A 14312-nucleotide genomic window follows, 5' to 3' on the forward strand; every position below is an offset into this window, starting at 1 on the left:
TTTTATTGCATGAAATCCAGTTGCAACCGTTTGAATCAGAAAATATTTCTAAGGCAGAGGAAAGTAAAGTAGTCGTCTTTCTCCAAACTCTCAATAGCATTTAACAAAGTTATTTTCTGATGAACTTACTAAAGCAATTTCCAAATTATGAACCAAGGAAAATCCCGTTACTTTAAGGGTGTAATATTCTTACCCTTTGATTATATTTGACAAAAAAAAAAAATCAACCACAGCCTTTTTTTCAGGCAATAGTCATGATGGAGAATTTTTTCCCTGTTTTTTTTTTTTTTCCTAACAGAATACAATAAATCCTCACTGCTGAAAATAAGAGTGGTTATCTTCCTGTTCACAATGCTGAAGAGTGGAATATGGGATAAGATGCAGTTAATTACTCATAAATAATATAAAAATAGCTAGTAGAAATGTGAGGACGAAGTAGAGAAAATACTTCAAAATACACCCTTATATGATCTCACTGTAAATATTTTAACTCTCTCATCCCCAAACATAACCAAATGTTTAGGCTCTTGTTTAGATCCTGAGTATTAACATAAAGAGTTTCAAGATTAGAGTCAGCACTTCAGTCTACGAACCAGTCAATAAAGCCACCAACTATCATATAGCTTCGGTTTGTTTCTTTACAAGATGTTTGGGAACATACCATAGTACAGAAACAATTTTATCTAAAGCCAATATGTTCCTTAATCCATATTGTCTTGAAAAACAACTTTAGTTGTAAAACATATGACCAGCGGAGCTAAAGACATGGCTAAGTTATTAAGACTATTTGCTGCTCCTTCAGAGGACCAGAATTCTGTTCCCAAAACCCATGTCAGCAGTCACACCCATTTGTAACTCCAGCTCCTGGGTGTCGGATGCCCATTGCAAGCCTCTGTGTGTCTGTGCATTCACATGCACACACACACACACACGCACACACTAAATTAATTAACTAAAATATAATACAATTGGCCAGTGAACATATGTTATGCAAGACTAAACAATGTGGGTACAATATTTATTGGTTCAATTTTATTATTTTTTGTAATGTTCTTTTCCAGCAGAAGTAGCTCCAACACAACTGCAGAGGAACGTGGAAGGAAGAGCAGAAGGATTCTAAGAGTCACGGGAATGAGAAGCTAACTGTGAGATTATGTCTCCTAAATCAGAGCTTCTTCAGTTTGGTGACTCTGTGTAGGGGTATGCAAAATAAAAACAAAAATTAAGCATTTGCTGAGGATAAGTCAAAACAAATTTTATTTTAAAACAATTCTGTTGCATGTACATTATCTTACATTATTTTTAACAGAAAAGCACCTTTTTATACTTATTTTTACAAATAAAATTTAATCTGGGTTGCACAGCTGATATCGTTGGATGATATTTATCAACTGATCAATATTTTCATTTCATAATAATTAATACTGAGAATACTGCCTTATTTGTGTAGTTTGCTGAAAATATGTTCTATACTTTTGATACTATATTATTCTCTGTGGTATTTTATTATTATCCTCTTATACTGATAACCCACTGTGTCCCTCCCCAGACTCCCTCCTTTACCCTCCTATTATACGACACTCCCTATTTAATCCTCCCATTCTAATTTGTCCTTTATCTCTCCATGACATGACATTGTATTTCCCCTCCTTAGGGAATCCTCTTCTCCCTCTTGGTCTTTTACTAGACAGCTAATGTCTGTGGTTATTCAGATTGTTGTGCACATAACAAAAGCTTAAAACCTAACATCCACATCAAAGAAAAGAAGTTTACAATATTTGTCTTTGGAGGCCTGGGTTAATTTACTAAGATTTTTTTAACTCCTTCCATTTGCCTGAAAATTTCATAATTTCATTTTCTTAAACAGCTGAGTGATATTCTATTGTGTAAATGTACAACATTTTGATTAGTTATTCATCAGTTTATAGACATCTAGACTGTTTGTAATTTCTGGCTATTGTGAAGAACATGGATGAGCAACTATCTCTGTGTCAATACGTATACTTATATGCCCAAGAGTGATCCAGCTAACCTTGAAGGTAGAACAATTTTCAGGTTTCTAAGGAGTTAACACACTGACTTCCATAGTGGCTTTGCCAGTTTGCCTTCCCTTCCCCCTCAACACACAAGGAACTAGTGTTCCCTGTTCCCACGTCCACACCAGCATGAGATGTCACTTGTTTCCTATGCTCAAAGTAATTTGAATTTTAATTTCCCTGATGGCTAAAGATGTTGAACATTTAAAGATGATTCCCAGGCATTTGTGTTTCATCTTTTAAGAACTCTTTCATTATTTCTGTAACTCACTTTTTAATTGGGTTTCCTTGATGACGTACTGTTATACCCAACTCATCCCACTTCTTTTTGCAGTAGCTAGGAGTTAACACAGAGACCCTGTAGGGTGGTGATTTGAGTGAGACTGGCCCCAGGAGGCTCATATATCACCAGGGAGTGATACTACTTGCAAGGATTAGGAAGTGTGGTCTTGTTTTAGGAAGTGTGTCACTGGGAATGATCTTTAAGTTTCAAAAAGCCCATGTCAAGTCCAGAGTTTATTTCTTCATGATGCCTACAGATCCAGATGTAGAACTCTCAGCAACTCCTTCAGCAGTATGCCAGTGTGCCCACGTGCTCACTACCGTGATGACAATGGATGATACCTCTGAAGCGATAATCAAACTCCAATTAAGTGTTTTTCCTTTTCTTTATATAAGAGTTGCTGTGGTCATGGTGTCTCTTCAACAACAATAGAACACTGACTAAGATAGAAGTTGTTTCTGTGGAGCAAGGGACAGACCTGACCATGCGCCTTGTTGGCAGAATGTAGAAGTTAGGACTTTAAGTTAGGAAAGAAATTCAATATTTAAGCACAGTTTAATAGGTCATCCCAGTAGGAGTGTGGAAGACATAGATATAATAATCTGGATCAAGAGGTTTCAGAGGAGAAGAATATTAATAAATGTCCTAGAGACCATTGTTGTGATATTTTGGCAAAGAATGTGGCTACTTTCTGCCCTTGTCCAAAAGCAATCTTCCTGAAGCTAAATTAAAGAGTTTTGGATTAAGGGTGTTATCAAAGGAGATTTCAAGATACTGTAGTATTGACTCACTTGTGTGATTATTAATGATCATTCTTATGCAGATCTATAATAAAAATGAGGAAGCTCAGCAAGGAAAATTACAAAATGTACATTTTGAGGAGAGAAAGAACACCAGGAAATATAATAGAACTAAGTCCACTGAACCACCTCTCCAGTCCCTACTTTTTTGTTTTATTTTACATAGGCAACAGTTAAGAGATTGCTCAGAAGAGACATTGAACTTTTAAACCCTGTAGAAACTGTGATAGACTATGGGGACTTCTGAAGTTGGACTAAATGCAATTTTAATTTGAATGTGATGATCTGAATGAGAATGGCCCCCAAACTTCATAGGTTAAATACTTGGTCAACAGGGAGCTACGCTATTAAACTATTAGAAAGGATTAGGAGGTATGGACTTGGAGAAATTCAGTCCCTGGCGATGGGCTTTGAGGTTTCATTCCAAATCTCTCTCTTCCTGCTGCTTGTAGATCCAGAGGTAGAATTCTCAGGAACTACTTCAGCACCATGTCTGGCTGTGTGCCCACATTCTCACCTCCATGACGACAATAGATTAAACCTCTGGAATTGTAACCAAGCCCCAATGCAGTGGTTTCCTTTATAAGAGGTACCATGCTCATGGTGTCTCTTCATAGCAATAGAACACTGACTAAGACAGACCCGTATCTGAACAATGCACAGAGAGTGAGAAACTTTGGAGCACCCAGACCTAAATGGAATGTCTTTATCAAACTTCTCCCATCAATGGTCAGGAATCTATAAGGATAACAAGGCAGAAACATGGTAAGAGCCAGAGGTAGTGGATGGCTCCAAGGAAACAGCATCTTCAAGATAAATGAATTAATATTTTCAGTATTGGTAAATATGAATTAAAAAGCAAGTACACATATAAACTCTCAGAGACTATAGCAGCACACACAAAACCTCACAGGTTCAAGCCAGGCTAAGTGCCAACATTGAGAGGGGTAAGGAATTAAGGGGTCACAACACCACTCCAAAAGCTATTTGCTACATTAATACCAGCTTAAAAAAGGAAATTCAGTTTTATCTACTAGAGTGTCAGTGGGTATATCTACCATACTACAAGGTAAATCCCATTCCCAGAAGTAGTTTGGGACAAACACAAAACAAACTAAATGATATTTTTGTGAACTTTTTGTTTAATTTGGGCTTTTTTGTCATATTAGTCTTTTACTTGCTTATTTTGCTTTTCATTTTTGTGGGGGCTTGTTTTTGTTTTCTATTTCATTTTAAAAAAGAGATTATAAAACTGAGTGGGTAGGAGAGTGGGGAGGATCTGGGAAGTATTGGGGGAGGGGAAATATGATCAAAATAAATTGCATGCAAAAAATTTAATTAAAATATTTGAAATAAATCTAACCAAGGAAGTGCAAGACAATGAGACCTTTTTAAACACTAAAAAGACAAATTGAAGAGTAGACCAACCAATGGAAACCTTCATATATTCATTGATTGGTAGTATTAATAATTGTAAAAATGGCCATTCTATCAAAAACTATCTATACAATCAGTGAAATACCAAGGATAGTCAAAACAATCTTGAACAATAAAAATCTTACTGATATCACCAATAAAAAAATAACATTATACTGTTATAAATACAGACACATTGATTGGTGCATAGAATCAAATCTTTGGAGTCGGATATAAGTGCATGCTTCTAAATCTATGTGATTTTTTTTCTTTACAAAAAGACAAAAAATACACAATGGAGAGAAGACAGTATCTTCAATTAATATTTCTTGTTAAGCTGAATACCTATATTAGAAGAATGAAGGCAGTCGAACCTAATCTCTCATCCTAACCAAAATTCAATTTCAAATTCATTAAGGACATCAACAAAAGTATAGATACTCAGAATGTGACAGAGACATAGGAAATATAACTGAGCCACAAGGAAGGACTTTCTGAACAAAATCCTAATAGCACCAGTGTTAAGATTAACAAATTTTGAATGAGACCTCACTACTCTAAAAAGCTTCTGTACAGCAAAGGGCAATATCATTTGAGTGAAGAGGCAATCTGCAAAATGGGAAAAATTCTGTGCTGGTTATACATATGACAAAAAGTTGGTATCTATGGTATCTATAATATACAAAGAAATTTAAAAAAATAAACATCAATAAAAACAACCCAGTAAAATTCAGGGTTTGAGGTTAAACAAAGAGTTCTCAAAAGAAGAAATACAAGTAGTTAAGAGACATTTTCTTAAATGTTCAAAATTCAAGGCCATAATGGGAATGAAAATTAAAACTACTTTGAGGTTTTTGTCTTGCCCAAGATTGTCTATCAAAAATATAAAATACCAAAATGACCACAAGTAAAGGTCTGGATACCGGAGAAGCAGGAAGCTTATTCATTGGTGGTGGAAGTACAAACTGGTATAACCACTATGGAAATCACTGTAGAGGTCCCCTCCTCCAAAAAATCTATAATCAATTCAACCCTATGATTCAGGAATCGCACTCCTGAGCATGTTTCCGAAGGACTCTTCATCCTGCTACAGAGAACTTGCTACTACATATCCTTTGTTTCTCAGTCACAATATCCAGGAAATGGAAACAACATAGCTGTCCATCAACTGATAAACAGATAAAGACGTCTTTAAATGCAATATAATATTATTCAGCTGCAAAAATGAGTGAAAACAGAAATTTATAATTAAATGAACAGAGCTGGAAATAATTCCAAATGATTTAGCCAGGAATAGAAAGACAAACAGTGCATTTTCTCTCTTAAAAGTAGATGCTATGTTTGAATTTTTAGACATGCATGTTTAAACTGAATACTCACAGAATAGAGGAAATTGGGAAGGGGCCATAGGGAGTGGTTGAACTTTAAAGAAATGGTGATAGAATGGAGGTATTATGAACGGGAATAATGGGATAAGAATGGTTAAATAGGAAAGGACGTGGGAGAGCTGAGTAGAGGGAAGGGATAACTAATATCAAAGGCCCTTAAAGATGCTACATGGAAATCTACTACCATACAACACTTCCCAAACACATAAATAGAAAAGCAGTTGAAATGGAATTGTTTTATTATAAGGATGGCTAAAACGCTTCCCCAAGATAATAGGCTATCAAAAAAAGTACCAAGTACCTGTTATATGCTACCTTTTTTTTGAATTGTTAGGGATCTGTAGATCCTCCCCTAGTCAATGCAGGCTATTAAAATCCAGAGCCTGATGATAAGACACCATTGCTGCACGCAACACACATATTACTCAAAAAAACACACAAAGAATCAAGCTGATACTCACTTGGAAGTTTTTCTCTACTGCCTTGCTTTTATAAAGCTAGAAGAGATATAAAGGTTGCAAAGGGAGAAAAATCATCCACAATATTAATCAATTATGAAATTAGCAAGCTACAAGAGTGGCAAGATATGCCAACAGGTGTAATACTGGAATAAGTGTTAAAGGTGTAAGAAACCACTTTCGGATTGGATTTAAAGCTTACTACACAATACGGAACTCGTAACTGGTATCATTAGCTTGACCCAAAAAGCTGTGGCTAGCTAGGCCGAACGTAGCCTTAGAGGAAAATCTAATCCTATTAGTCTGCTAAATTGGACACAGTAATAAACTGTCCTCTAAAGTTCTTATCTTTAAACCCACACATTACTAAATCTCTCAACCTTTATAAGAGAAAGCTCTCTTTCGTAGTAGACGGTGATTAATGAAGAGACCCACAACTGGTCAAGGTGCACAGAATACGAGATCGTGGAGTGTCCAGCTTTAAATAGAAGAACTTCATATCACAACCCCTTAACTGAGGCTAAGGGATCATTGTGGATGAGAGAGCAGAAAGATTATAAGAGCCAGAGATAGTAGCTATCTGAAGTGAAACAGTGTTTGCCATAACATGTACCCTTATACTCACAGAAGCTGTAACTGCATGCAGAAGACCTGCAAGGGAGCAAGACAGCCAGAATTCCAGGATGTACAAGGCTTTACTCCGAACTAATGACCTCTGACAGCCAGTTGCTTCTAGAGGAGAGAAGTTAATTTTCTTCATGGGTACAGCCCCTAAGAAATTATACGCTTGGGCTGGAGAAAAGTCTCAGTGGTTAATAGATCCACAGCGTAGTGAAACTGAGTTTAAAGTTTTTCTCTCTGAGGGGTGTGGAATAAATTCACACATGTGCTCTTCACACCATATTCTTTTATTTTTCTGTCTATTCTTCTGTCTTCTAATTTTCTACCAAGTTCTAATTCTTTCTAGTTCTCTTTTGTTTCAATTCTCTCCTGCTTCTTGGTTTAGCTAGGTTAAACACATTTTTTTACAGGAGGCTGGAAGCCATCTCAATGGTCTTAGACTATTCCTTGGTTAAATGATAGGGGCAGAGCCATTTACCATGGCAATGCAAGGTTTTAAGGTTTCTCGTGTAAGACTACATCCAGAGGCCGTGGGCACAGTGTCCAGGGAGACAGGCTGTTATTAGACATAGGTCTTTATCAGCAAGACTTGGCAAGCAAAAAAAAGGCATAATTTTTTAGGGTGATTTGTGTTAATAACCTTGGTTAGACATTTGCAACTCTGACCTTATGCATTTCTATAAAGTTTTAAACTTATGATTCATTTACCGAAACATTCGGTCTATTTTGAACTTGTTCTGAGGTAGAATTGAGCTTATTGTGTGTAGTTTGAGTAAAAGGAGCAAAGCAGCCTTACAGTCCTCACAGGACAGTATATCTAGTTATGAAACCTATCCTAGTATGATATATATATATCATATATATATATTAAATATATATATATATATTAAACAGCTAAATGAGAAGTCATCTTTCTGACCATCCATGAATAGACGTGTCCATAAGATTGAGGTGCAGTCATGAGATTACACATACATATCATATGAAATTATACACTACAGTGAATATATTGGGGAGACACTATAGCTGCTTTAGCAAATGTGAAATTACATACATTAGCAACATTTTTCCATAGTCAGTGGTCTTGTAGGTCCTGCCTGGATGGGATTCTTCTCCATCAGAGATTCATTGCTCTGGTTGGGTGATGTCTAAACACTTGTTGTCACATGATGCAACTCCCATGGCCTCTAACTCCTCCCAAAGTTGCTTTGGGTCATGGTGTTTTATTAGAGAAATAGTAACCCTAAATAAGACATATAGCAATGGTGATTTATAAAACAGACCTTGATTTTATCTAAATAAAACTTTTTTGTAAAATCAAGAGACTGAATTTCTGGGATGACATACTCCGGCACTGTTTCAGTCAGGCTCCACAGAATTGTCCTAGTTAAAACAAACTAATCTTGATTTTTAAACACACAAATGCTATGGGATAATCCTTTTGTACACTGTGAAGATTTGCCACTTGGATTGGTTTAATAAAAGGCCGATTGCCTGATAGCTCAGTCCTGTAACTACCAAACTCTTATATATAAGTGAACCCATATTTCTTATCTGTGCTTTGTCATGTGGCTCATGGCATGTTACCTCATTTTCTACCCATCCTGCTTCATTGGCAGCTGACTAGAGTCTTCTCTGATTACACTCTTTTTCTTTCTATTAGTCTCCTAGTTTGGTTTTCCTGCCTATAATTCTTGCTTAGCTACCAGCCAATCAGTTTCTTATTAAACCAATGCAAGTGACAAATCTTCACAATATACAAAAGTATTAGTCCACAGCATTTCTTCTCTTTTGTCTAATTAAAAAGAAAGTTTTAAATTTAACTTGGTAAGATTATATACAGCAAAAACAGTCACTAAGTAAAAATTACAGTTACAATATGCAGTCTATTTGTATTTGACACAATTTGCAAAAATACTCTCTTATAAATCTTGTCTTGATAAGTCTAAAGTTTTATATCTAATTTGATTTTTATCATAACTAAGGAAAACTGTAAGTTTAACTCTTTAGTCTTTAACTCCATTAAAGACCCCAGAAGGATGAAATGTCACCTAATGACAGGGGACATTAGGCTTCCTGAACAGTCACTCAAAATTCCTCTGTAATGTTGGTGCGTCCAACTGTGGCCTTCAGGCCTAACATATTTGAAAGACTTTCCTATGAAGCAGGGAATTTTGAAATACTGTCCTATCTTGTCTTGGAAAAGTTTAGCAAACACCTTTCTTGCACCCTGCATGTCCAGTTTGGACAGTAGATGGTCAGCAATCGAGGTAAGGGCAGTTTCTTTGCCCACATGATTAGTTTGCCATATATAAAACAAGCCATATATATATATATATATATATATATATATATATATATGTAGTTTTTTTGATGCCCATTATCTTCTCTGAAGTAGATTGGTGATGCCAGAAACAGAGGTATCTCACTGTCATGAAAATCCTTAAGTCATTAAACATATTAAATTCTGAATTATATATGACTTTAAAATGTTTGAAGGCCACATATCTATTTAACTATGTCTGTGTATGATCTTGAAAACATACCTTACATGACTATAAGTTTGACTATTATAGATGACTATTAATCTCTATTTTTTAATTATACATTATATTTTTAAATAAACTGCATTAATACAATCCCTTAAACAAGAGTAGAAATATACACACAGTATAACAAAATTAACTTTAAATTTGTATCAATACATCAAAATCTATACCAATATTTATGATTAATAGCTGTTTTTTGGATTAAAGTTTATTTAATAATCTACCCTTTTATCACATCTATATTCCCCCTTTTTTTCTTTTTAGAATAAAATCCCTAATTTAATTTCCTTTGTTCAACTTTTTTCCTGATCACTACCAATGACAACTTATAACCAAACCCCTTTAAATGAAAATAGATATCCATAACCTATTATTTGGGGAATGTGGGCATAGTTCTATAGACTATTTCCTTCTGATTAGGGGTGCTGTAATCTTTGTGGGACCCTAAAAAACTCAAGGTTATGGTCAAATTCTGTGATCCTGGATTATCTCAGCCAGCAGTCTTGAAGTTGTACTGAATGCAGAATTCGTAGGAGTCTACAATAGAAGCATTTTGAGATGTTGGATCACCTGGGCCAACTGTTTTTATTTGTGTCTGTTCCTCTTGCTCAGAAAATATATAAACTTTTAAAAACATGTAGAAAATGAGGTAACAAGCCATGAGACATGTAGCAAGTTGTAGAATAGAAATATGGGTTAATTTAAATTTAAGAGTTAAGTAGTAACAAGCTTTAGGTATTGGCCAAGCATTTATAATTAATATTAAGGCTAAGTGTGGTTATTGTGAAGCAACTCTTGGAACACAGTGAAACTCTGTTTACATATACACATCCTACTATTACCACCACCTCCACCACTACCATCACCACCACCACAACAACATGGCTTTGCTAGGTATGAAAGGGGAGAAGATCTATTCTTAAAATTCTTAAAAACAGCAAGGAATAATCAGATCATGGAAGTGAGGAACTGGCCTAGACTGAACTCACAACCAAATGTCTTCTTTCTCCTCTCGATAATCTTTACTGTCAGCTCTACAAGATTCAGGAGGTACTAGGAGACATATGTAGGTATGTCTCTGGATGAATTTCCAGAGTATAACTAAAGATGGAAGATTCATCCTGTGGTGGATAGAATTATTCTATGGATTGTTGGGGATCCATGCTGAATAAAACATGAAAAGAGGAGAATTGAGAACAAGCATTCATATTTTTTGGCTTTCTGCTTCATAGTAATGTGAACAAGCAGTTTCCCAATATAAATGGATTCCTTGAACCATAAGCCAAAACGAGCATTTCCACTCTGAAGATATGGGGATGGGATGACTAATAGGCCACTATATCTGCTTACATTCATCAGAATGCTTTATTTCAGTAAAGAGGGGAACGGGGGCTATTCAGAGTAGATCAGGAAATAAATTAGGCAACAGAATCTGTCAATGTTGTCCATATAGTATTTATTTTTCAGGTATCAACTATGAAAGAGTAAGGGGTCTCGGTGATTTGCATCAAGATTCCAAAAAGCTCCTGAAGCCAGACAGTATATGACAGGGTTGGATTCTCAGGAAGCAGTCTCTGAAAGGACATTATATCAGTCTAGAAATGTACACTCCAAGTTGCAATACTTTTTGACGATTTAAAGACTATGTGATATCCAGTGGTAAAAAGCTACAATCGCAAGGGGAGATAGTCACATGTGCTGTACACAGCGGAGCTAGAGGACCTGGGGAGCCCAGACCATTGGCGCCAAAGTGATTCCAGAGAAAGCCTCAAATAAAAGATGAGTTTCATGGTTTCACTTTTTGTCTTCTTTGGTATTTATCTTGCTTTGCTCCAATATTTTCCTAGCTATTATCTTGGTGCTCTTTTGTAGAACAGTAATGATGTGTCTGTGCATTATACATTGTAAATATGTACTTTGTTCTATTTCGAAAGGACTCACTCTCAGAAGAGACTGTGGACTTTTGAACAATGAGGGAACTACTGATGATATGCAAACTTCTGAAGTTATAATAATGTCTGTTGCCATATGAGCCAGTCATTTTCCCAGGGGCAGAAGATAGTGATTTGTATGTGATATGTCCCCCCATAAGCTCGTGTTATTGAAAGCATGAACTTCTGCTGGTGGAACTCTATTGGAAAGTCATGAAACCTTGAAAAATGGAGTACCAGTAGAGTCAGTGGTGTCACAGGGTAGGGTGCCTGGCATAAGGTTTTATAGCCCAATCACATTTTCTCACTTCTCTCTGTTTCCTAATTTGGGCCCAGTGTGACCAGCTGCCTCATAACCTGCTTCACTTCTTTCCCAACATATTGAATTCTATTCCTTTTTAAATCATGAATCAAAATAACCCTTAGGTTTCTTTCTTGAGATATTTTGTTGTTAATGATAAAAAACAATCTGAAAGACAATATAAGCAGGCTAAACTGATAATGCATCAGCCAGTGTGACAACTGTATAATGAACAGAATGAAAATGAGTAGAAACACAGAAAGAAAAAGAATATGCAGAACTTGGTAGGTGAAATTTAGGACCTTGCTAATATTCTAAGAACAATGGCAAATCATGGGAAACCTTAAGCAAGTAGGGAGGGCAGAACATAATCATTTCTATTTTGTAATGATTACTCGGGTTTCTGTGAAAAGAATGCGTTGTTAAAGGGGTAATCACATAAAAATCAAGTCAATTAGAAAGCTATTGCAAAATACAAGTAGGAAATAATTGCTAACAATAAATATAGAGAGAAGCAAATGGACCTGAGAGATGTTTGAAAGGTACAATCAATAAGCCTTCATGATGAATTAGATACAGGCATTAAGGAAGGGAGGTAGATACAGAAAATTATCTGGCTTCCAATATGAACAACCAGGGAAGTGATACTATCATTCTCTCAGTCAAGCTATTTACTACACTAGAAGGCTCTATTAGTTCCTTTTTTCATTGTGACAAAATTCCTGTTTAAAGAAACTTAAAGAAAGAAGGGTTTATTTTGGCTTATGTTTAAGAAGGGATACATTTCTCCATGTCAGGAAAAATATGTCGTCACATTGTATGGAAAAGCAGGTAGCAGGAAGTAAGCATGAAGTAAGGCCAGACCATAAAACCTCAAGATCCAACTACAATGACCCACAGCCTCCAGTGATACTCCATCTGGTGGATTACAATTTGTTCCTGAAGACAATGGTCACTTGAAAAAAAAAACAAATATTCCAATCTAAAGAAATCAGACCAGACCATGCCCATAGCATCAGAGAAAATGGAAAGACAGCATGAAAAGCTGAGATGGTGGACTATCCTATGTAAAGTGGTCAAGGAAGGCCATTTTGGAACTCAGTCAATATGTATTTAATCAAGATAAACAGTCTACAGCAAGTATGATATTGGCTTCCTCCTCAATAACTAACTCTCCCTGATTACAAAATCTCTATCATTTCTTATATCCATATCAAATTGTGAAAAAATGTATCTAGTTTTCCTACTTTTCTTCTTATATAATAGGAGAGATATGTTCACCTGTTTAACAAATAAGGAACAGTAGGGCCTCAAGACATAGGTCATTAATCCAACCACTAGAAAGGTTAAGGAATGGGGATTACAAGTGCAAGACCAGATTGAAAAATATACTGAGACCCTTTTTCAAAATTTAAAGTTAAAAGAAAGGTAGAGAGACAATGCAATAGGGCCCTGTGTGAGGCCCTAGGATCAATTCCATCATTATAAACATTAATAAACAAAATGACTTATAGATGTATTTGAATTAATATAATTTACATGGCATCTAACAATCATCTATAATTTCAGTTCCAGATGTTTCAATGCCATCTTGTGGCCTCTGTGGGCAGGCACTGAACACACATGATATACATGCATAAAGTCAGGCAAAACACTCATATACATAAGATAAAATAAATACATTTAAAAATAAAAAAAAAATGAAAGATTATTTTTTAATAGGTATATAGGTGAAGGAGTTATTTGTGGTCATATGCACTTTTAACCATCCTTTGAAACATACCATATGGAATTTCAGTCAACCCAGATTCCTTGGAGATTTTTCTGGCAAACATATAAAAAGGCCAAAGAAGAACCAGGTGTCAGCCAAACATCTATGAACAGCTGGATAGAGCTGAGTGTAAGTGTCATCAACCACCAAAGAGTTCTGTGTCCTGAGAAGGTTTATGTAGCATGGACAATGTCTACTCTGCAGAATTATTATGAATGACATAATTCATTTATTGCTGAGTTCTGATGTAATGATGTCTATTTTAAGCACAGTTAAGTGCTATAGAGAAATAGAAAGACCAGAATACCATGGTTACAATTTTTAGTTAAAGCAGGACCAGCTAAGTAAATTATATGTGACTTGAGGTCACAAGAACAGGTGTTATGTCATCCAGATCTCAGAGAAAGAATCTCCTAAACAGAGTTCATATGTTTTTGATTCTTCCTCTATTTTACATCACACACAACCTGAAATTTACTATCAGTTCTTTTTACATACACAATTTAGTGACATTAAAATCAATTGCAATATTCCATGACCATCATTACCATCATATATAAACTCTAATTTGTAAAAATAAACTCCACTCCCATTAAATATTAGCTCTCTGTGTCTGTAATACCAACCATCTCATAACCCACTCAGTATCTGTCATATATCACTCTATTTTCTGATTCTGATTGGCATGATTATAAAGCACTCACATAAGTGAAATCACATAATATGTAGATTATGACTGGCTTATTTATCTTACCATA

This window comes from Arvicola amphibius, chromosome 7, assembly GCF_903992535.2.
Source record: "Arvicola amphibius chromosome 7, mArvAmp1.2, whole genome shotgun sequence".
Lineage (NCBI taxonomy): Eukaryota > Metazoa > Chordata > Mammalia > Rodentia > Cricetidae > Arvicola > Arvicola amphibius.